Source organism: Delphinus delphis, chromosome 2 (genome assembly GCF_949987515.2).
Source record: "Delphinus delphis chromosome 2, mDelDel1.2, whole genome shotgun sequence".
Lineage (NCBI taxonomy): Eukaryota > Metazoa > Chordata > Mammalia > Artiodactyla > Delphinidae > Delphinus > Delphinus delphis.
This window is the reverse complement of record NC_082684.1, coordinates 148272869-148297051: the sequence shown is the minus strand read 5'-3', so window position 1 is coordinate 148297051 and position 24183 is coordinate 148272869. Positions and strand designations below refer to the sequence as shown.

The window sequence follows — 24183 nt, the reverse complement described above, 5'->3', positions numbered from 1 at the left end:
AATAGCCATAGATTAATTTTTCAGAATATTGTTAAAAGGCTCTGACACATCTGAGTTTTAATCTACTACTCTCCCAAAATAAGATGCTAAGTTATCTCAAGGCTCTACTCTTGGCTTTTCTTTGTTCTTTCCCAGAACCATACATTTAAACATCACCTGATTACTCTTAAATGCACATCTCTAAGCATCTGCTGAGCTCCAGACTTACATATCCAAGTGTCTCCTCACAGATAGTGTCACTTCTCTTTGGAAATCTAATAGACATGTCTAGTTTAAGATTTTCTAAACAGAAATCTTAATTTCTATGGTCTGGTTCACCACTCTTTCCCCTAATTTTCACCATTTCAGGAAGGGCCAAACCCAGTTGCTCAGGACCCTGACTAATCAAAATTTTGATTTCCTTTTTCTCCTTCTAGTCTATATCAGTCCATTAATGAGTCCTATCAATACTTCCTCCAAAATGTGTTCAAATCTGACAACCTAAAACCATCTGTACTGATAAAGCCTAATCCAAGCCACTTTTATTATGTCTCTTCTGGACTATTACGACAGCCTTTTTATGGTCCTCCTGGGTCCACTTTTGTCCTCCCATGGTCCACTCTCCTTAGAGCCAAAGTAATCTCTCTCGGTGTGAATGCCATTATATCACTCTCGTGCCTAAGACTCTTCAGTGGCTTCACAGGTCAGTGAGAAGAATGTCCAAGTCCCTATCATGGCTTGCAATGGCCTACGTGTTTCTCTGATTGTATTTCCTGTCATTCTTCCTGTTGCTTACTACATTTCTGCAACCTTGGCTTCTTTCCTTTCTGTTCCCTTAAATACACCATGCTCATTTCGTCTTGGGGCCTTTGCGCTTGTTAGTTCCTCTGCTTAAAATACTCTTCTGATGTGTTTCCATGTAACAGTATCATTTTCATTACTGAAGACTCAGGTCACTGTCACTTCTCAGGTCTTCTGTGATCACATTAACGCCAGTAGGCTCTTGTGCACACAAGTCACTCTATTCTTTTGCACTGCTATACTTATTTCTGTACATATTTGTTACCTGTCTATGTCCACTGGCATATACCCTTGAGGTCAAGGAATTTGATTACTGTACCTAAGAAAGAGCCTCTCATAACAAGTGCTCTGTAGGAACTTGTTGACTGTCTGAATAAATATGGATCCTTAAAAATACTTCATTGTCATCTTTGTCTCTAATCTCTTCCTTCAAATCACTTTCCTTCCCAATTAAACTTCTTAAAGCGTTAACTTCTTATGTTCAAGAGCACATAATAGCTTCCATAGAGGATAAAGTTCCAAACTCCTCTTCCTGAATTTCAAGATGCTAATTTTCTTAACCCAAACTTTTTAACCCCCAAAGTTTTAAACTTTTTCCCCTAAATGAACTCTGCGCTGGAAGACTGAGTTCCCTCTCCCTGAGAAAGTCTCTTTCCAGTCTCTCATCTTTGCTATATTCCTCCAACTGTAAATTTTCACCCAGTTCCGCATGGTTCAATTTCCCCTCCCCTACCCCCTACTCCAGCCTGTAGACAGCTTTTTCTTTCCTTCTATATATCTCTTATTGTTTATATTGTCATCAAATTGGTGGAACAGATCCTTATACTACTTTATTTATGTGTAGGTTATCTCCCCAAAGGAAAGACCGAATTTGAATATTAAATGCCTCCTCAACCTCCTAGCAGAATGTTCCACAGAAAATATATCTATTTAATTCCAGTTTCAATAGACATGGTGACAGAAAAACATTTATTTACTGTAAACACCTATTTATCATAATAAATATAAGAAAGCAAGGGTGATGACAAAAAGCTACTGATATTTGATCTCATTGTTAGAAAAACAATAGGTTATGGTGGTGAGCGTTATGGATAACTGCAGTCACATAACTCACCTAAGGAGGGCGGCCACAGCGCATGTCCAGGGAATTATTACTGTATAAAAACAGAGGCCCACTGTTCATTGACCCTGGTTTTTTTATGTTTTTATTTTGTGTTTTTTTTCCCCGCTAAGGAAAAACAGAAATGCATATCTTTTATGCTAAATCACCCGATTTTTTACTTTTTTTCTTCCAGGAAACAAAGTGTTTTATTAAAGACCTCAAGGAAGCAAAAATAGAGGTCAAAGGCTCTGTGTTTTTAAATATCACCCATTGACTACTTATTCCAACTTCAGATAGAATTCTGTTAATTATAGATATGATTTTTCTAGTTCACAGATTAAATGCAGAAAATCAGAGAAGAGGAAAGACGTGTTTAAGACACAGAAAAGTCAACTGATTAAAGACATGTAGATATATATAAAAAAATCACCCAATTTTAAAAAGTTCAACATATCTGAGGCCCAAGTCTGCAAATTTTATTTTGTACTTTTGCAATGCTGACTCAAAAACTGTTCTATATTGTTAATTAACTGACTTCCAGGAATCTGTACTTCATTCCCTCCAATTTCCCTTCATTTTCACAAATATTTCAAATATTTCTTTTTTCTCCTTTCCAACACTAGTCTTCATAATTTACCAAAGATTTTTTTTTTTTTTTTTAACATTTAGTATGTGCTTTCTGATGACAAAAGTAATATATACCCTCGTAGAAAATTTGGAAAATACTGAAAGGTTTGTTTACATAAGAATGTAAGAATAATTCTATACATTGCTATTATTTTTATTTATTTTCTTTCTATTTTAGCCTATGACATATTTAGTTAACATAATAAAAGCATTGGGTTTATTTTTTATAAAAGAAATTCTCCATGACATTAAAAATTCTTGATAAGCATTATTCTAATGTCTACATAAATTTCTATTGCTTGGATTAATCATAATTTATTTAGCCACTTCTCTATCATTGGATAATTAGGTTGTTTGCAGTGTTTCCCCCATAATGAATAATGTTGCAGTGAACATTTTTGTACATAAACTTCTCTCTATATTTTGAATTATTTTCTTAGAAATGCAGTCAATAGATTCAAATATATAAATATTTTTGAGGCCAAGTTGATTTCTAAAAACACTTTGCCAATTTATAATGCGGCCAGGAACTTGAGAGTGTATATTTTACTGCATCCAGAACATTTGGATATTCTCATTAAAAAATATATGGTAATTGGTAATTCCATGTCTCTCTCCTCCCCTCAAGTCTTCTCTTCTGTCACTGATTTATCTCTACATATGACCTTCGCTCCTTTTTAAAGTGAAAATTGAGGATTCCTGTCCCTCTATCTACAAAATTACCCATAGCCACACTCATTCTTATTCCTTCCCACTTGCCTCAATAAAAGAAATTACCTTTTTGATTTGGGTCAATACCTTCACTTACACTTTATCTTTCATCTCTTTCTATATCCTCCAAGATCATGCTCTCTTAGCCATTACCCTGTCTTTAGTATTTTCGATATCTTGAAGAAACTATGTCAGTATCTTCAATATCTCTCTTTTGATTCTTTCTTTATGGCTTATAACAATTCTCAATTTTGTTTTATTAAAAATCTTTCATCCTAGTTTTCCTTTCTAGTTGTGCTCTTATTTCTCTTCTTCCTTTTACAGCCAATCTCTTTGAAAGAGTGGTCTTATCACCCAACCTTAACTTTCTCCACTTCCAGCCTTCTTCTGGGCACCAATGGCATTATTTCTCTGGAACAAGTTTTGCTCAGATCACGAGTGATCTACTATGTGTAAATCCAATGGTCTCTTTTTACAACTCATTTTACTTGTCCTATATGATCCTTTAATACTCCTTTACCCTAATCCCATTAAGTGTACTTTTCTAGAGATAGGAGACAGAAAGGTTGGAGGAAGTTACCGCCAAATTTCTGCCTCAATAGGGTTATCAGTTGTGGCCAAGAATTGGCAGTCATGGAAGAGAAAAAAGACTAATATGGTCAGAAAGTACACTGATGAAAGGACTAATGTTATCAGCTGGTGTTTGTGGAACATGAGGACCTATCGTGAGTAGTTTGGGGCAGCAGAAACCTAACATAGTAGCAGGAAGAATAATTAGGGATAGAAGAAACCAAAGGCAATGACAGATGAGGACCAGAAAATAGCTGAGACTAACAAGTCTGAATTATTTATGCATTCATTTAACTCCTATTAAACACTTCCTACATGCTAAGCACAGGCAATATAGTGTGTCAAGGGGTAGATAATTCATTGTCAGTAATGGCAAAGCAAGAAATTTATAGTTATAGAAGCTAACACAGAAACAGATTGGTCAGGGGTCTTCAGGGAATTTAGGGGGACAAGGATGCATGGTGGCTGTAGCCTAAGTGCATCCCAGTATCAACAGTATCAACAAGAGAAGGCAACTGAAACTCATTTTGGAATAATACAGGTATGAAGGGAGGAAATAATGGTATAAGAGGGATTCTAGGAGAGAGAGAAGGGAAATTCAGAAGCAGTAGAAGCTTCAGAATGGCAGGGATGAGGCTGGAATGGTGGGACACGGGTCCTAATAAGAGTATCTTTGGAAGATGCCAGTGAAATCATATAGTCAATCTGAAGTTTTATTCTGTTTGAAATAAATACAACATAATGTTGATGAAATAAATTGTTTGGTTAAAAAGTATTCTCTAATGCAGGGGTTAAAGTCTTCATAAAAATTCAAATAAGTTATGTTGATACATAGACATTAGTCTGTATTTTGGAACTCTAAAGCTAATGCAAACTGCATGACATCAGATCAACTCAGATTTCAAGATTGCCTTGACCTCAACAGATGTAACACATTAGAACTTCCTAGTGTAAATAAAAGGGCCCAGACATATTGTTCTACATTACAAGATTTTTTCATGGTGCCTACTGAAATACATCAGAAGCACATCCATCAAATGTCACTTGAAATATTTCAGAGTATAATCTCTGAAGAGAAAATCATTTCCATTCTAATTAAGTTTCCGGAATTTGAAATCCAGCCAGAGCAAGACAAGTTCGATCAGAGTCCTTCTCATTAATACAAGATTGTGATGATAGCTCCCTGTGAAACTGGATGACCACAAGGCTGACCAGATAATTTTGCCTTTCTTCAATTCCATTGCCCTCAGCCAAATCAATAGAATGGCTATTCTTATCAATCTCCAATCTATCCACCATGATCAGACCAGGTACACTGTTGTCCAGTGACTTTCCCTAGCGATGCTCTGTAGCCTGAGAGCAAGCAAAGGAAAGCAGGTAGTAGGCATGATCTGGTATTGGAAAACTGGAAGTGGAGGGGCTGTGTTCACGTCTAGGTCAGGTAGAAAATCATATGTGCAGCCTAACTGGGTGTGAATGAGACGGTATTTAGTGACCGAAGAAGACCTCTCTGAGAGCTGCTGTGGTAGTTGTGGAATTGTGAAAGAAAAGGGAGATAATGAAGTTTCCATTTGAGATAGGGAGTGCTTAGTATTTAGACCTTGGCAGCACATACAAAAAGAAAGTTCCTGTGAAATAGAGATGACATTGTGCAGGGATATAAAAGGTTAAAAAACTGGAACCTTAGTGGGTCTTTAACATGAATATCCACATACCTAATAATTCTTAATTGATTGGGTGGCTGATTGATTGGTTTATTTGACCAGATGCAAGCCTGAGAATTATGATTTTAAATCTTAAAGATTCAGTAAGGAGACTTTTGGTTGTGGGATTAGTCAGGACAATTAAACTTTTACTCCAGGATATTGAATCTTGAATCAACTGATTCAAGAACTTAATTATTGCTCATTCCTACAGATGGCAGTACCTGGAACCCAGGAGAGACTGGTTTTTTGTCTGTTTTTCTTTTCTTTTTTTCAACCAAGAACACCAGAACCCTTCTGCTTTCTCCTTTATTCAAAGACTGTTCCTGAACTTTTTTTTATCAAGTATATGAAACAATCAACATCTTCCATTAATGTCACTATTTTTAATTTAAGGTGTATTTCTGTTTTATGCAATAAAAACTCCTAAGATCAGGAAGTATCTACTTACTAGCATGAATACTACATGATTTTGCCTATTTTCTGATAGTTGCTATAAATAGTGAATTGATAATATAATGCTTTCAAAAGAAAGAACATTTAATTTTTGTAATAAATATTAGTAATAGTAGATGATGCCTAAAATGGGGAGAAAGCCATATAGGAATACTTCTACTTAAAATTTTCCTCAGAACTTGAGTATTTCTCTGTTTCTTTCTTGTTGGGGATCTTGATCAAGTCACTTAATCTCCTTCTCTGAGCCAGTTTCCTCATCTATAATATGGGGATAATAAAACCTCTGGCAAATAATTACTATAATTATCGACTGAGATGATGCATATGAAAGTGGCACAGAACTTTGCTCACGGTTAGAATTCTGTAATCATCATTTATTATTATCTAATTAAGCATTCAGGTCTTTCTCCTCTACCAAAGAGCAGAGATTTATCTATCTTCTTCACCCCTCTACCTCTAGTTCTAAGCATAATGCTTATATAAATGGTGCTCAATAAATATTTGTTGAATAAATGAGTAAAATAAAAGCAAAATGATAAACAGAACCATTAGAGATTATATCACCTTTATCATTCAATTTGTTTCTGATTTTGTTCTGTTTAGTCAGAATTAAGAAATTCCTAATTCTCATAGATAACATTTTTTAAAATACATGTATCTTGAAGTTTTAGGATTTACTTCAATTAAACTAAGATGTTTGAAAGAGAAGTAGGAGGATATATTTCCTTTAAGTAGTTGAATATTCTTCTACCTGTTAGCATTTCTTATCATAAGTGTAAAAATGAGAATAGGTTCTTGACCATAGGTATGCACTCATTATCCACAGCCTGTGCAGGAACATGCATACATCCTTGTCACTGAACACAGCCCTTCTTTTTTGGTCCTAGTACCCTTGTTTGTCCTATTTGTACCCTACCAAGCTTGCAGAGACCTGCATTTAAAAAAGACTTAGGGGGCTTCCTTGGTGGCTCAGTGGTTAAGAATCCACCTGCCAATGCAGGGGACACAGGTTTGAGCCCTGGTCCGGGAAGATCCCACATTCTGTGGAGCAACTAAGCCCGTGCGCCACAACTACTGAGCCCGCATGCTACAACTACTGAAGCCCACCCACCTAGAGCCCGTGCTCTGCAACAAGGGAAGCCACCACAATGAGAAGCCCGCGCACCGCAATGAAGAGTAGCCGAATCACTGCAACTAGAGAAAGCCTGTGCGCAGCAACGAAGACCCAATGCAGCCAAAAATAAATAAATAAATAAATTTGAAAAATTAAAAACAATAAAAAAGACTTAGGCAGTATTGGAAAGCTTCTAGTTAATGGCACATATAGAAGTTCAAATACGTTCTTAGAGTTAATAGGAGAAACTTGATTCCAGGGTTCACACAAAATAGTAGTCAGGTTAGCAGCACATCACCCATTGGGAAGTATCCACCATGTTAAAATTGTAGTATATAAACATTTGGTTTCATACATGTTTTCAAAAATTACTATTTTAAAATAATAGTTTTTTAAAAAACATTAGTTGAGTATTACAACATAAAGCATGCGTGCTGATTTTAGAACAATAAAAGTATAGTAGTAAAATGGTGAAATATTAAACATAATTTTATCATTAACACAAACAGTGCTAATAATTGGTTCAATCCATCAAAAACACATTTGTATACATACATAAATGTTTTATTGAAAACTTGAAACGTGTGCATGATAAAAATTCAAACACTAAAGGTGTATTCAATGTAAAGTGAGTTTCCCATCTTGCTTCCTGAGTGCCCAAGTCCCACTCCTCAGAGAAAACTGCCATTACTACTATTCTCTGCATTCTTGTAGAAATACCTAATGGATCTAAGCATATTTATGTGTATCTCTTTAAAATTCCATATCAGAACATTTTTCGGCCCTGTGCTTTTTTTTTTAACCACTTTATCTTGGAGATTTTATTCTATATCAACACATGTTAAATTACGTACCTAAGACTGAAATATGAATCAAAATGTAGTAGAAACCTTGAAGCACCAGGACATAATTTTAGTACTGATATAGTCCAACTCCCCCATTTTATGGGTGAGAAGACTGAGACTCAAGGAGGTAATATGAAAATGAAACAGTGACAGAGCAGGGAGTCTGATTCTTAATCCTGTAACTTTGTATAATACCCTAGGGGTTAAATTCACAGAATTCCTAGAAGATTTCCTTCTTGGGGGGTGGGGCAGGCAGATGAGTAAAATATTGAAAGGAGGAGAAAAACATTACAAAAGTGGTAATTACGTTGAGCCAGTCACTCTATTCAATTGAGAAATGTTTAGAAGCCCTTTGCTAAAAGTTTTGCCGGAAGCGGCTTGTATTTCTGACTCAGTTACTGATAAAAACCTTGAGCAGATACCTGGGGGCCTTGGAAATTAGATGCTTCTGCAATTACTAGCTTTCTGTCTGCCAGCAGAAAGGAGAGGGATTCCTCCTCCCCCTTCTCTAGCTGCACAGCCTGACTGAGCCCCGATGAGCCCAGGCCAATTCCACTGAGGGTTGTTCAGTTCTGAGCCTGAGCCCTGGGGCCCAGGTAGCCCAGTGCACCGATCCGAGTTCCTGGGGCACTTTTCACAGAACCATTCTACCTAATTAGGCAAAATATTTTATAAACTAAAAAATCCATGGACATATTGCTTTATCAAACACACTGAGGAGACAATAACTTTCTATATATGTATATTTTTAACACCTTACTTCCTCTGGGCCAAATCAACTCACCCACGGTCTATGTCATAAATTCTAGATCTTGTCGTAAATTTTATCTACAGAATTAACTAACCATCTAACTGCTTCCAACAAAATAACCACACTTCTCTATGCAAACTTTTCTTGGTATCTTTAGCAAAACACCATTTAAATTTACATATATTTGTGAATTTAGAGGTATACCATCTTTCCAACAGAGTGCTACAGTTTATTACAGTTAGGATTTAACATATTGAAAATATCTGACAAAGCCAATGGATCCTGCCTTTGAATTCATTCTATAAATATAGTTTTGATGACATACTTGGTATAAGTCTCTGTGCTGGGATTACAGTAGGCAGGGTGGTTGGGCAGGGTGAATGATGAATATAATATAGTTTCTACCCCCAGGAGCTCACACTCAAGCAAGAATTTCAACCCATTCATAATTACCTGTAATACAGAGAGAACACTCTTTATTTCTTTTGTCTACTGGGTTTTAGAAGAAGAATGCAATAACCATGCTGTAGAGAAGACAATGTCTCAGGGGTTATAGAGGCGAAAAGAGAAACTCTGAGGCAAATGTGAGCCTTATCCCAAAGTCTGGTAGATTAAGTGAACATTAAGAGGAAAATACAATAGAATGGTATATTTATTAAACATCTGGAGAAAAAATACATTTTAATTCAAATTTCTATTCAAAAAATACAAATTTATTTTATTTTTAATTTTTTAAACATATTTATTGGAGTATAATTGCTTTACAATGGTGTGTTAGTCTCTGCTTTATAACAAAATGAATCAGTTATACATGTACATATATCCCCATGTCTCTTCCTTCTTGCATCTCCCTCCCTCCCACCCTCCCTATCCCACCCCTCTAGGTGGTCAAAAAGCACTGAGCTGATCTCCCTGTGCTATGCGGCTGCTTCCCACTAGCTATCTATTTTACATTTGGTAGTGTATATATGTCCATGCCACTCTCTCACTTTGTCCCAGCTTACCCTTCCCCCTCCCCATATCCTCAAGTCCATTCTCTAGTAGGTCTGCATCTTTATTCCCATCTTGCCCCTAGGTTCTTCATGACCTTTTTTTTTCTTAGATTCCATATATATGTGTTAGCATACGGTATTTGATTTCTCTTTCTGACTTACTTCACTCTGTATGACAGATTCTAGGTCCATCCACCTAACTACAAATAACTCAATTTTGTTTCTTTTTATGGCCGAGTAATATTCCATTGCATATATGTGCCACATCTTCTTTATCCATTCACCTGTTGATGGACACTTAGGTTGCTTCCATGTCCTGGCTATTGTAAATAGAGCTGCAATGAACATTGTGGTACGTGACTCTTTTTGAATTATGGTTTTCTCAGAGTATATGCCCAGTAGTGGGATTGCTGGGCCATATGGTAGTTCTATCTTTAGTTTTTTAAGGAACCTCCATACTGTTCTCCATAGTGGCTGTATCAATTTACATTCCCACCAACAGTGCAAGAGGGTTCCCTTTTCTCTACACCCTCTCCAGAATTTATTGTTTGTAGATTTTTTGATGATGGCCATTCTGACTGGTGTGAGATGATATCTCATTGTAGTTTTTTTTTTTTTTTTTTTTTTTTTAATTGCGGTACACGGGCCTCTCACTGCTGTGGCCTCTCCCATTGCGGAGCACAGGCTCCGGTCGCGCAGGCCCAGCGGCCATGGCTCACGGGCCCAGCCGCTCCGCGGCACGTGGGATCCTCCCGGACCGGGGCACGAACCCGCATCGCCTGCGTCGGCAGGCGGACTCTCAACAACTGCGCCACCAGGGAAGCCCCTCATTGTAGTTTTGATTTGCATTTCTCTAATGATTGTGATGTTGAGCATTCTTTCATGTGTTTGTTGGCAATTTGTATGTCTTCTTTGGAGAAATGTCTATTTAGGTCTTCTGCCCATTTTTGGATTGGGTTGTTTGGTTTTTTGATATTGAGCTGCATGAGCTGCTTGTAAATTTTGGTGATTAATCCTTTTTCAGTTGCTTCATTTGCAAATATTTTCTCCCATTCTGAGGGTTGTCTTTTGGTCTTGTTTATGGTTTCCTTTGCTGTGCAAAAGCTTTTAAGTTTCATTAGGTCCCATTTTTTTTGTTTTGTTTTTATTTCCATTTCTCTAGGAGGTGGTTCAAAAGGATCTTCCTGTGATTTATGTCATGGAGTGTTCTGCCTATGTTTTCCTCTAAGAGTTTAATAGTATCTGGCCTTATATTTAGGTCTTTAATCCATTTTGAGTTTATTTTTGTGTATGGTGTTAAGGAGTGTTGTAATTTCATTATTTTACATGCAGCTGTCCAGTTTTCCCTGCACCACTTATTGAAGAGGCTGTCTTTTCTCCACTGTATATTCTTGCCTCCTTTATCAAAGATAATATGACCATATGTGCTTGGGTTTATCTTTGAGCTTTCTATCCTGTTCCACTGATCTATATTTCTGTTTTTGTGCCAGTACCATACTGTCTTGATTACTGTAGCTTTGTAGTATAGTCTGAAGTCAGGGAGCCTGATTCCTGCAGCTCCGTTTCTCTTTCTCAAGATTGCTTTGGCTATTCGGGGTCTTTTGTGTTTCTATACAAATTGTGAGATTTTTTGTTTTAGTTCTGTGAAAAATGCCATTGGTAGTTTGATAGGGATTGCATTGAATCTGTTGATTGCTTTGGTAGTATCGTCATTTTCACAATAGTTGATTCTTCCAATCCAAGAACATAGTATATCTCTCAATCTATTTATATCATCTTTAATTTCTTTCATCAGTGTATTATAATTTTCTGCATACAGGTCTTTTGTCTCCTTAGGTAGGTTTATTCCTAGATATTTTTTTCTTTTTTTTTTGCGGTACGTGGGCCTCTCACTGTTGTGGCCTCTCCCACTGTGGAGCACAGGCTCCGGACACGCAGGCTAAGCGGCCATGGCTCACGGGCCCAGCTGCTCCACGGCATGTGGGATCCTCCGGACCGGGGCACGAACCCGTGTCCCCTGCATTGGCAGGCAGACTCTCAACCACTGCGCCACCAGGGAAGCCCGATATTTTATTCTTTTTGTTGCAATGGTAAACGGAAGTGTTTTCTTAATTTCACTTTCAGATATTTCATCATTAGTGTATAGGAATGCCAGAGATTTCTGTGTATTAATTTTGTATCCTGCTACTTTACCAAATTCATTGATTAGCTCTAGTAGTTTTCTGGTAGCATCTTTAGGATTCTCTATGTATAGTATCATGTCATCTGCAAACAGTGACAGCTTTACTTCTTCTTTTCTGATTTGGATTCCTTTTATTTCTTTTTCTACTCTGATTGCTATGGCTAAAACTTCCAAAGCTATGTTGAATAATAGTGGTGAGAGTGGGCAACCTTGTCTTGTTCCTGATCTTAGTGGAAATGCTTTCAGTTTTTCACCATTGAGGACGATATTGCCTGTAGGTTTGTCATATATGACCTTTGTTTTGTTGCGGAAAGTTCCCTCTATGCCTACTTTCTGGAGGGTTTTTATCATAAATGGGTGTTGAATTTTGTCAAAAGCTTTCTCTTTATCTATTGAGATAATCATGTGGTTTTTCTCCTCCAATTTGTTAATATGGCGTATCACATTGATTGATTTGCGTATATTAAAGAATCCTTGCATTCCTGGGGTAAACTCCACTTGATCATGGTGTATGATCCGTTTAATGTGCTGTTGGATTTTGTTTGCCAGTATTTTGTTGAGGATTCTTGCATCTATGTTCATCAGTGATATTGGCCTGTAGCTTTCTTTCTTTGTGGCATCTTTTTCTGGTTTTTGTATCAGGGTGATGGTGGCCTCGTAGGATGAGTTTGGGAGTGTTCCTCCCTCTACTATATTTTGGAAGAGTTTGAGAAGGATAGGTGTTAGCTCTTCTCTAAATGTGTGATAGAATTCACCCGTGAAGCCATCTGGTCCTGTGCTTTTGTTTGTTGGAAGATTTTTAATCACAGTTTCAATTTCAGTGCTTGTGATTGGTTTGTTTATATTTTCTATTTCTTCCTGGTTCAGTCTCAGAAGGTTCTGCATTTCTAAGAATTTGTCCATTTATTCCAGATTGTCCATTTTTTTGGCATAGAGTTGCTTGTAGTAATCTCTCATGATCCTTTGTACCTCTGCAGCGTCAGTTGTTATTTCACCTTTTTCTTTTCTAATTCTGTTGATTTGAGTCTTCTCCCTTTTTTTCTTGATGAGTCTGGCTAATGGTTTATCAATTTTGTTTATCTTCTCAAAGAACCAGCTTTTAGTTTTATTGATCTTTGCTATCGTTTCCTTCATTTCTTTTTCATTTATTTCTGATCTGGTCTTTATGATTTCTTTCCTTCTGCTAATTTTTGGGTGTTTTTGATCTTCTTTCTCTAATTGCTTTAGGTGTAAGGTTAGGATATTTGAGATGTTTCTTGTTTCTTAAGGTCGGATTGTATTGCTAAAAACTTCCCTCTTAGAACTGCTTTTGCTGTATCCCATACGTTTTGTGTTGTCATGTTTTCAATGTCAGTTGTTTCTAGGTATTTTTTGATTTCCTCTTTGATTTGTTCAGTGATCCCTTGGTTATTAAGGAGTGTATTGTTTAACCTCCATGTGTGTGTATGTTTTACGTAATTTTTCCTATAATTGATATCTAGTCTCATAGCGTTGTGGTCGGAAAAGATACTTGATACAATTTCTATTTTTTCAAATTTACCAAGGCTTGATTTGTGACCCAGGATATGATCTATCCTGGAGAATGTTACATGAGCACTTGAGAAGAAAGTGTATTCTGTTGTTTTTGGATAGAATGTCCTATAAATATCAATTAAGTCCAACTTGTTTAATGTATCATTTAAAGCCTGTGTTTCCTTATTTATTTTCACTTTGGATGATCTGTCCATTGGTGCAAGTGGGGTGTTAAAGTACCCTACTGTGATTGTGTTACTGTCGATTTCCCCTTTTGTGGCTGTTAGTATTTGCCTTATGTATTGAGGTGCTCGTATGTTGGGTGCATAAATATTTACAATTGTTACATCTTCTTCTTGGATCGATCCCTTGATCATTATGTAGTGTCCTTCTTTGTCTCTTGTAATAGTCTTTGTTTTAAAGTCTATTTTGTCTGATATGAGAATTGCTACTCCAGCTTTCTTTTGATTTCCATTGCATGGAATATCTTTTTCTATCCTCTCACTTTCAATCTGTATGTGTCCATAGGTCTGAAGTGTGTCTCTAGTAGACAGCATATATATGGGTCTTGCTTTTGTATCCATTCAGCCAGTCTGTGTCTTTTGGTTGTAGCATTTAATCCATTTACATTTAAGGTAATTATCAATATGTATGTTCCTATTACAATTTTCTTAATTGTTTTGGGTTTTTTTGGTAGGTTTTTTCCTTCTCTTGTGTTTCCTGCCTGGAGAAGTTCCTTTAGCATTTGTTGTAAAGCAGGTTTGGTGGTGCTGAACTCTCCTCAGCTTTTGCTTGTATGTAAAGTTTTAAATTTCTCCATCAAATCTGAATGAGATTCTTGCTGGGTAGAGTAATCTTTGCTGTAGGTTTTTCCCCTTCATCACTTTAAATATGTCCTGCCATTCCCTTCTGGCTTGGAGAGTTTCTGCTGAAATATCAGCTGATAACCTTCTGGATATTCCCTTGTACATTATTTGTGTTTTTTCCCTTGCTGCTTTTAATGTTTTTTCTTTGTATTTAATTTTTGATAGTTTGATTAGTATGTGTCTTGGCATGTTTCTCCTTGGTTTCATCCTGTGTGGGACTCGCTGTGCTTCCTGGACTTGATTAACTATTTCCTTTCCAATATTCGGGAAGTTTTCAACTATAATCTCTTCAAATATTTTCTCAGTCCCTTTCTTTTTCTCTTCTTCTGGAACCCCTATAATTCGAATGTTTGTGCATTTAATGTTGTCCCAGAGGTCTCTGAGAATGTCCTCAATTCTTTTCATTTTTTCTTCTTTATTCTGCTCTGCTGTAATTATTTCCACTATTTTATCTTCCAGGTCACTTATCCGTTCTTCTGCCTCCGTTATTCTGCTATTCATCTCTTCTAGAATTTTTAATTTCATTTATTGTGTTGTTCACACAATTACTTTTAATATTCCTTCATTTTATTTAAATTGTTTTTCCAATTTTCCCTTTTCCCCTAAATTTCTGTTGTAGTATTATACTGTTGAAATAAAAATCTATAAAGTAAGGGCTGCAGAATAAGCACCTTGTAAAATGGTTGTAAGAAAGTGGCAGTATAACAGGGTAGTCTGAGGTCAAGACTAGTCACATTTCTGGAAATGGGAGTAGATGAGCTGGCAGCCCAGGGCAGAGACAGCTTAAGTCATTAAGCTTGGAGAGTGGTCTAGAGGAGCCTTCCCTAAGAAAATAACCCAGGTCAAGGCCTAGTTGCCCTTGTGTCTGAAAAGTCGGCTGCCTGAAATGGAAAGGATGGGGGGGAAGTAGTAGTGGAGAAGTATTGCGGAATGTGGCAGAAGAGGAGGGTCATGTTCCAGGTCTCTGACAAGTCCCAGGGACAGGCTCACCAAGTGAGGTCCTGGGCTTTGTGCAGGAAAGAATTTAAGAGAGAGCCATAGTAAAATGAAAGCAAGTTTATTTAGAGATTCACATTCCATAGGTAGAATGCTGTTCATCTCAGAAGGTAAGAGTGGCCCAAAAATGGGATGGTTAGTTTTTTGTGGGCTGGGTAATTGCATAGGCTAAGGGGCAGGAGGATTATTCCAACTATTTTGGGGAAGCGGCAGAGATTTCCAGGAATTGGGCCATCGCCCACTTTTTGGCCTTTTATGGTCAGCCTCAGAACTGTCATGGCACCTGTGGGTGTGTCATTTAACTAGTGTATTGATACTACAATGAGTGTATAATGAGGCTCAAGGTCTACTGGAAGCTGAATCTTCTGCCATCTTGGGTCTTGTGGGTTCTAACCAGTTTATGTCATATCCTCAAGGGCTATGTCAGTCTTTTAAAAGTTGTGCCCTGCCAGCTTCCCTCCTGTCTCAGAAGGAACCAGAGAGAGAATGGAAAAGGCCAGGACTTGCAAGATAAAGAAAACAGACCTATCCGTGGTCAAAGAATCGGGAAGTAGAGTTGTCTGCCTGGCCGAATGCTCAGAAACTATGCAGTGTTGTGAAAAGTGTGCTCCGATTTCAGAATTACCTGAGTTGCTTTCTGAAAATGCAGATTGCTGAGCTTAATTAAGAAGTACTGAATCCCAGTCTGTGAGGGTAGGCATTCTGTGCATCTTCTCAAAGTGATTCTCATGCACTTTAAAGTTTGAGAACCATCAAACACCAGCATGCTTAAGAATCACCAGGAAGCTTGCAAAGAAACAACGTATTCCTGGATTCCATGACTGGAGATTCTGATGCAGTGCAGCTGGGGTGCTGTCAAGGTATCTGCATTTTTAGCAAGCACCTTTGGGCTTTAAAACAGGTGGTTCACAAATTGCACTTAGGGAAATAATGTTATAGGTTCTTTGAATAAATTTAAAAATTGTCAGGAAAACAAAGAATCAGATAACCTATGATTAGGTATTAAGTACAGTATAAGAATGGCATCCTAATTCCTTATTTATTTGTTTATTTATTTACATGATACTCTAGTGCTGGTGAATCTGTTTAATATTTAAATATAATATGAGAATTTTGTGAGAGAATCTTGTCCTTTCTTATCTCCACAACATTATTACTGGTTATCATGTAGGTTGTAAACACACAAAGAAGTGACTTGTTAACTTCTTGAGTGCAAAGTGATTTCATCCAATTAAGCCTCCTGAAATTCTTTAACAGGTGTCTGCAGTTATGCCTGAGTCAAACACCCTCCTTCCAGCTGGCTATGCCTTTGAGATGGAAATCAGAACAAAGTGAGAAGGCATTGACTACTAGAGATGTCAATGAAGAAAATACAAAGAAGAAAGAAAAGAAAAAAGGAAGTTGAGTTCTCTTATAGGCCCCAGGATAGAACTTATACCAGTAAGTATATCAGTTCTTAGATTACAAGTGGTCATTAATTGTCATTTGTCTGAACGCCGGCTGGACGTTGGTGGAGTTCCAGGGCAATGAGCATCCAAAACTCTCATGGGAAAAATTTTGCATTTAAGGAAATGTAACTCAGTGATAATTCAGACCGTGGACAGAAATATCACACATACGATAGGAAGGGCCTCTTCTTCATATCCTGCCCTCTTCCCCAACTCCACTCCCCACCACACACACACATACTTTCCTCTAGCAGATAGAAAAATAGGACAGGCGATATATATAAAGTGGAACCAGCTTTTTAGGCTTAGGAAAAAAGCATTTGGGGCTATGTAAGATTCTTGGCTACTTTCACTAATTTTGTTTGTGAAATTGTATTTTTTAATTATTTGTTTTTACTTTCATTGATTTTGAGAGTTCTTTTTTTTTTTTAATTTGGCTGCTATATCCTTTTTTGCCCTTTCTAAATTTTTACTAACTTAAAACACAGTCACCAGGGCTTCCCTGGTATCCAGTGGTTAAGAATCTGCCTGCCAGAGCAGGGGACACTGGTTCAAGCCCTGGTCCGGGAGGGTCCCACATGCCGCAGAGCAACTAAGTCTGTGTGCCACAACTACTGAGCTACTGAGCCTGTGCTCTAGAGCCCAGAAGCCACAACTACTGAGCCCCCGTGCCACAACTACTGAAACTCGCATGCCTAGAGCCCATGCTCTGCAACGAGAGGCCACAGCAATGAGAAGCCCGCGCACCACAACGAAGAGTAGCCTCCGCTCACCGCAACCAGAGAAAAGCCCGTGCACAGCAAGGAAGACCCAACACAGCCAAAAATAAATAAAATAAAATAAATTTAAGAAACATAGTCACCTGTCTTAACTGAGAGAGGAGGAAGAGTGGAAGGATATTTGTTCAGTATTTAGCACGTTCTAAAGAGAGTAAGATATTCCTGGGGCGTTGTGCTAGCAGTAGGATCAAAAGAAAAGAACCCAGAAGGAAAAGCGAGACTCTAGGGAAAAAAAAAATGTGAATATTATTACAATAAATTCTCCCCCTGCTTCCAGCAAGGGTTTCTAAAATTCTGTTTTAATTAGGATGAGTGATTATTCCTTTTCAACCGTGAATTATTGGGGTTTTTTGTTTTTGTGTTTGTTTGCTTGTGAAAACCACTGAATTGCAGAAGCAGCAGGGACTCAAATCAGCGCTGTATTGAGGCCTTGCTTGTGTTACTCTGAACACAGTTAAGCTGCAGCTCCAGGGAGATGAAAAAGGTATTTAGCCTCAGGCCCAGTTGCTTCCTCCTGTTGTCAACAACTTTATATTTCCCTTTTTATTTATTCTTTTTATTTTCTCACCCTCTTGTCACAAGTCACACTTATTAACAGCTTGTTAACAGTCTTTTCGGTTGACACAGAGGTGAAAAATAGTACCTCAACCTTCAACCTTTCATATGGTGTATATTATTCTCCCCTCCCCTCAGAGAAGCATCAGTCCATGACATGGATGTTTGTGTCCCTGGTTAGAGAGTCTTGTTTATGGCCTTTCCCTGCTGTGACAGCCCGTCAATGCTGAGCACAGGGACTGCCCCAGCCCTTGTAGCTGATATTGCACACTGCCTGGGGCTCCTGGAGACTGAACATTCCCATTACCTGTAACTGCTGAACCCACAGGGACTCAGAAACTGGCTGTTTCCCAAGACAAAGACTAGTGGTAAAGCAGGGATGGCAAAGCCAGATGCTTTTTCCTGCCAGTGCCTGTCATCAGAGAGCCTCCACCCCACACACCATGGAGTTTATCTGGTAGTATAAGTCACGGGCTTGTGAATTCTTTGGGGGCATTGCATAGTGCTTTAGCGTACCTTTTAGAAAGATGGGGACACAAGGGTCATTTCTACAGTCGTAGCATATGTACTGCCCTGACTCCACAGGAGGGAGAAGTGAAATGGGATTTCTTTTCCTCTACAGTCTTTGTTTCTTAGCACATGTGGGAGTATAAAAAGCTCTATCATTCATGTGAATTTTACATTATAGAGTTGAAGCACGTATTTTCTAACTTGCCACCTTTTTGTTCTAGAGTTTTACAAATCTCACATTTTCATGGTAGCACAGTATGATCTTTAAAGGTGTGGGCTCTTGGTTCTGTTCTTGACTCGGACACTTACTGGCTTTGTGACCTTGGGCAGGTTGTGTAACTATTAAGGTGCCTCACTTCTTTCCATTGAAAAGTGGGGTTTAATACTAATGCCTCATCTGTGGAGTTGTTTTGAGGATGAATGGAGTAGCGTGGTTGGCCTGCTCAGAGACGGGTCTGGAACGTCATAAACAAGCATATTAGCCCTTGGTACGAACTTCAGAAGGGCCTGCTTGTTTTCACAGGAGACCATGCATGCCTCAGTGAACCAGTGCTCTTAGGGTAGAGCTTCCCTGGTTAGATAATGAATTAACTCCCTGACTGGAATCAGAGAGGGATTCTCAGAGGATGGATCCTTGTAGCTCTTGGGTGCTGATTTGTCATCAGAATGCAACTGAAAACAGAATGAAGTTTGGCATGAAAAAAAAAAAAAAAAGAAAACAGAATGAAAAATCATCTACATTCTAGGCCAGTACATGTCCATCTCCAATACCGTCATGTGATGGAGCAGAATGTAATATCCCAAGAAGCTGACACAATCTTTTGTTGGAACAATGTTAATTTTAGATTCTAGCCAAGTATACTCAATAGTTGTAAATCACTGAGTTTCTAAGAGTAAAGCTAGATGCCTATTGGTACTCAGCCTTCATTCAAAGGCATAACCCAGTTGTTCTTTACACTGGAATATATGACACATATAACATGATATGGTATACTCAAGGTAAGTACCTAAAGTAGGGGTGGAAAATATCCTGCAGTCAGCCTTTAAGTATTGCTTTATATGTACTTTTAAGCAATTGTCTTGATACAGATAATATTACAACAAAATAAAATTATTCATTATAGTCTTACCATATTTATAATCTTATTATAAGGTTGTAAGATTATGACACTCTCACATCAAGTAGCTTTTCTTTTTCATATTCTTTTTCAATCAATCTTTACACATAAACATATGCTTTGTACATTAGAAGGTAATATATACTTCTCTGTTTTGTTCTAATTCACTTAGCCTTATTTACTCAAGCATTTTTTGAAATAACATAATCCTCATAATTATTCATTTTAATGTATAGCTAGCTTTCTAGTGCATAGATGTATTCTGTTTTACTGTTTTCTTCTCATTGGATGCTAAGGTTACTTTCATATTACTGTTAACATGACACTACAGCCCATTACTTTGTGCATAGCCTCTTTCCCCTTCTCTTGGATTCTTTCTCTAAGCATCAATTTAAAAAGTAATATTATATTCATAATTATGAACTGGATTGTCTTATTCTTACAAAGCATTAGCTCCTTGGTGTGCAAGTTTCTTTAAGAATAGACCCCAGACATAGAGTTTGGAGGAGGATATGAAACATGATGACCAAGAGTGGATGGAGTCTTCTCCAGGAGAGAATGATTTAGTCTCTCAAAGAAAAAATTAACTGAGTATTTTGCATGTTCTAGGTACTGTGCTAGGCCTGAGGATGTGATGATGAGCAAAACGACATAGTCCCTGTCCTCTTAGAGACCGAATCTAGTGAAGGAATCGCTTCTGATCAAATAATTGCACAAATAAATAACAACTCACAATATTGTACAACAGTAAAATGTGTTATGCCATGAGGCTTAGCTACGGGGAGTGATTAAGGGAAAAGGCTCAGGTTAATTTTCTAAGGAAGTATTATTTAGCTTAGTTGTGAAGCGTGAATAAAATGTAAATTAGGAAGCTGAGGTGTTTTCTAAGTAGGGAGAAGAACATTTGAACTGACCCTATGGCAGGAGGGGAAAGACTCATTGGGGGTTAGAAAGTCATGCAAGGGGAGCTGGAGCACAGATATTGAGACATCTGTTTTCTGGGACAGGAGGCACATTGCTCTGGGATAGTTACTCTGGATGTGAATGGGAGAATACAGTTGATGCTTTTATTTCTTTTCATTCTGCAGACTTCTCATTGCTACTGTAAAAACTCGTTCTAATATTGGTAATAGCTTTCAGAGTTGCTTGGTGATCTCTATATGCTTCTTAGAAACAATATTCCATTTATAGTCAAAAAGTAAAGGAACTGCCATATTATTCATATAGCTCTTTTTAAAAGAGTAAATTTACATCCATGATTTTATGTCAATAAAAGGCATTTCATTTTCCAGATGACTCTGAGACAAGCAAAGCAAATATAAATATTCTGGTTGACATTAAGGTTGGCCAAATCTCTGCAGAGATTATATGTTTTATATGAAAGGAAGTCAACATGCTTAAACATCCATTATCTCAGAGCTCTCCAATCTAATAATTTCTTCAATGGGATATCAACTTTCTAAAGGTCAGGAAAAATTATAACTATTTATGACTTAATCTTCTCTGGGCTCTAAAGGACTCAAAATGCCTGCCCTGTCACTCTGTCATGTAGGCAATGGCTGGATCTGTAGTGCTTTGGGTCCATACAGATGGATATATATGATTAATGGGGGTGTTATGGTCACCTCATATTTTCATGGCACTTAAAATTTTCTAAACCATTTCCATATTTTTTATTGCATTGAGTCCAGTTTTAGAACCAGAACAGACTTTAATGATTATTTAGTTTAAAGGTGTTTTTAACAGAAAAAGCAATAAGCTTGGACAACTGTGTTCAAATTAAAGCTCTGTAATGTACTAGGTAAGTGGCTTTAGGCAAGTCACATAAACTGTCTGTAACACAGTCTCCCCATTTCTACATGGAGCCTATCTAGTACCAAATGGGTGAGGTGGCTTGAGTAATAATTGAGGGCACATATGAAAAAGGTTCCCAGGAGGTGTTTAATCTATATCAATTAGAAATGCAACACTTGTTCACACACAAACTAAGACAGGAAAATATGCAAGTAAATGGTCCCCACCCATACTGGCTTGAGTTTACAGGTGATGGGATGGAAGGGAATGGGGGAAAGCAGCCTGTTCAAGACAACTTCCCAATAAAATCCAGGTCTCCTGACTCTTGGTCTTTCATATTTATCTCCATTCCTATCCTTCTCCTTTGGAATTTCTTTGCCTGCCTATGTTCTCTTCTTTAGGGATTTATTCCTTTCCATATTAAACAGAAAATAAAATAACAACATCCATGAGTTTTACTAACATGACCGTCTGACCTCAAACTACCACTCGTATGTCTTACAAAAGACATCTCTAACCATAAACTATCAACTTACAATAATAGAGCATGCAGTACTGCAGAGGGAAAAAAACTAAATTGGATATCAGGGCATCTAAGTTTTAGTCTCTTAATTTCAGTGATTAACTGTGTGATTTTAAATAAGACACTTAACCTTTCTATGCCTTATTGAAAAAGATGACATTGGACTGGGATAGAGCTAAGAACTTCTCAATACCCTTAATATTTTGAGAATCTATATATGATGTAATAGAGTGTTCATTACTCACCGGAAGCAATTAACAACAGTGAAATGCACTTATATAGTTGTGATTTACTAAGCCATTGTATACATTGTTCTGGAGATTTTCTTTTTTTATTAAAATATTTCAACAGTAGGTAGATTGGGACTTCCCATGGGAATTGATTATTCATTTGTATATATACATTTGTGAATTGCAGCAGGAATAAAATACTACCCTTTCTACTCCTTTACTGAACTACGTTTAACCTATAAGAACCAAATCAAATAATATCATTTCTGTGATACTTCCCCACTCACCCAAGTGGAAACAAGCACACCCAAAGTATTTAGTTATACCATCCACCAGGAATCAGTGTGGTTATTTATGTGTCTGTCTCCTATACAAGACTGATGTATCCTCAGGATCTAATTTACAGCCTGGCACAAAATAGATCCTCGATAATTATTTGCTGAATTTAAGAAGAGTAGAATAATTTAGTAAGCCTACCTGTGTCTGTCATTGAATGTGCTAAAACAGAACAATTTGCAGATTATTCTAAGATTGGCTTCATTGCATATTTGACTCTATGTGATGTTTATGGTGGAAACAATAATGAAGAGGCTTGTGACAACCTGAATAGCCACCAGCCTTGATGACTTACGGGAAATTGCCCCTGTGACCTTTGACTGACCTTAAAAAAATGACTGTGCACCCCCACGCATTGCATTTCCCTTCAGTATTAGCTGTCGCTCATGTAGCTCACATTGTTTATTTGTTTTCTGGTGGAAACTATTAAAATGTAGAACTGCAGAGAGTAGGATTTTGTTGAAAAAGATGAGCCCACAGAGCCCAAGGCACATGGAGGGACAGTGTGGTTCTTCCTTGGAGTGGAACAATCACACGGAGAATCTTCTCTTGGTTTATAAGTCCTCCATAGCTGCTTCTCAGGAACTCTCCCCCTACGCTGACCAGAGAACAGATTTGTAGAACTTTTGCTAGAGTTAATTCACAGCAGATTGGTAACCAATAGCAGTTTTGGAGCCAAGTGGATTATTATAGGTTACTCGTAAAGCTTATTCAAGAGAGGCAGCGTGGCATAATTCAGTGACAATAGACTGCATTTTTTCCAGTTCTGTCGTTTACCAGCTGGGTGAACTTGCAGAAGCCACGTCACCATTTTGAGACTCAGCTCGTCATTTATTAAACGCAGGTAACGATCCCTTCCTTTCTCTTTTATGGCATTGCTGGTGAGGTTCAATTTAGAAAGTGGATAAGTGTTTTGAAAATGTAAGATGTTATTATTTACCTCCTCCACTTATATCTTAACTTCATGGATGAAGAAAATCATGACAGACGGTACTATATTTTGAGCTTATGGTTGAGGCGAATTTTAGTTGGGATAATTTGGGCAAAACACTGGTTTGTGATCTTGTGCTTAGTTTAACCTAGATAATTATTTAACTTTCACTGCAAATTTAGAAAATGATGTGCCATACATACAGAAAATTTTAAAGCAAGAGATATCCTTTCTTAATCCCAAAGAAAGCTATGTTTAACTTGACTAAACCATAGACGTTTGAACACTGAATCATCTGAATATTATAACAATCAAAATACGACTTCTTTAAACACAAGTAAATAGACTTTGATTTTAAAACACATTAGTGGTTTTAATTAATTCAGTCTTGAAGATGGAATGTTATTTGTCAACTACGTGTTAAGGGTGTATAGCTATATGTGTTTGGGAGCCTGCTTATAACTAAGAATCCCAAGGTGAGATGAGAACCTTTCAGTAGAAAATTGTGCTTTCACAGCTGTTCTGGGCCAAATATTGAATCAGAGTATGATTTCAGTCAATGGTTTTTATAAAGAGAAAGTAGCACTTAGTTTCATGGGTAATATCCCAGAACAAATGGAATTTGTTTGCATTATTCTGCTTTTTCAGTGGAGGGGATAAATGTCACCCAGTGATTTGATTAGGTATTCACGGACTTTTATAGCAATTACATTAGATTCTTATTTCAGATAGTCTCTCATAGGGTAGAAATT

General features: G+C 37.5%; 1 long non-coding RNA gene across 1 annotated transcript in view; it reads left to right on the top strand.

Moving 5' to 3' along the window:
- Positions 1-16592: 16592 nt before the first annotated feature.
- LOC132420986 (uncharacterized) overlaps positions 16593-24183 on the top strand; it is a 69848-nt gene continuing 62257 nt past the window's right edge. The window contains exons 1-2 of the long non-coding RNA XR_009518487.1: positions 16593-16647; positions 23265-23344. This is a non-coding gene — a long non-coding RNA (uncharacterized lncRNA). The remainder of the gene's footprint in view (positions 16648-23264; positions 23345-24183) is intronic.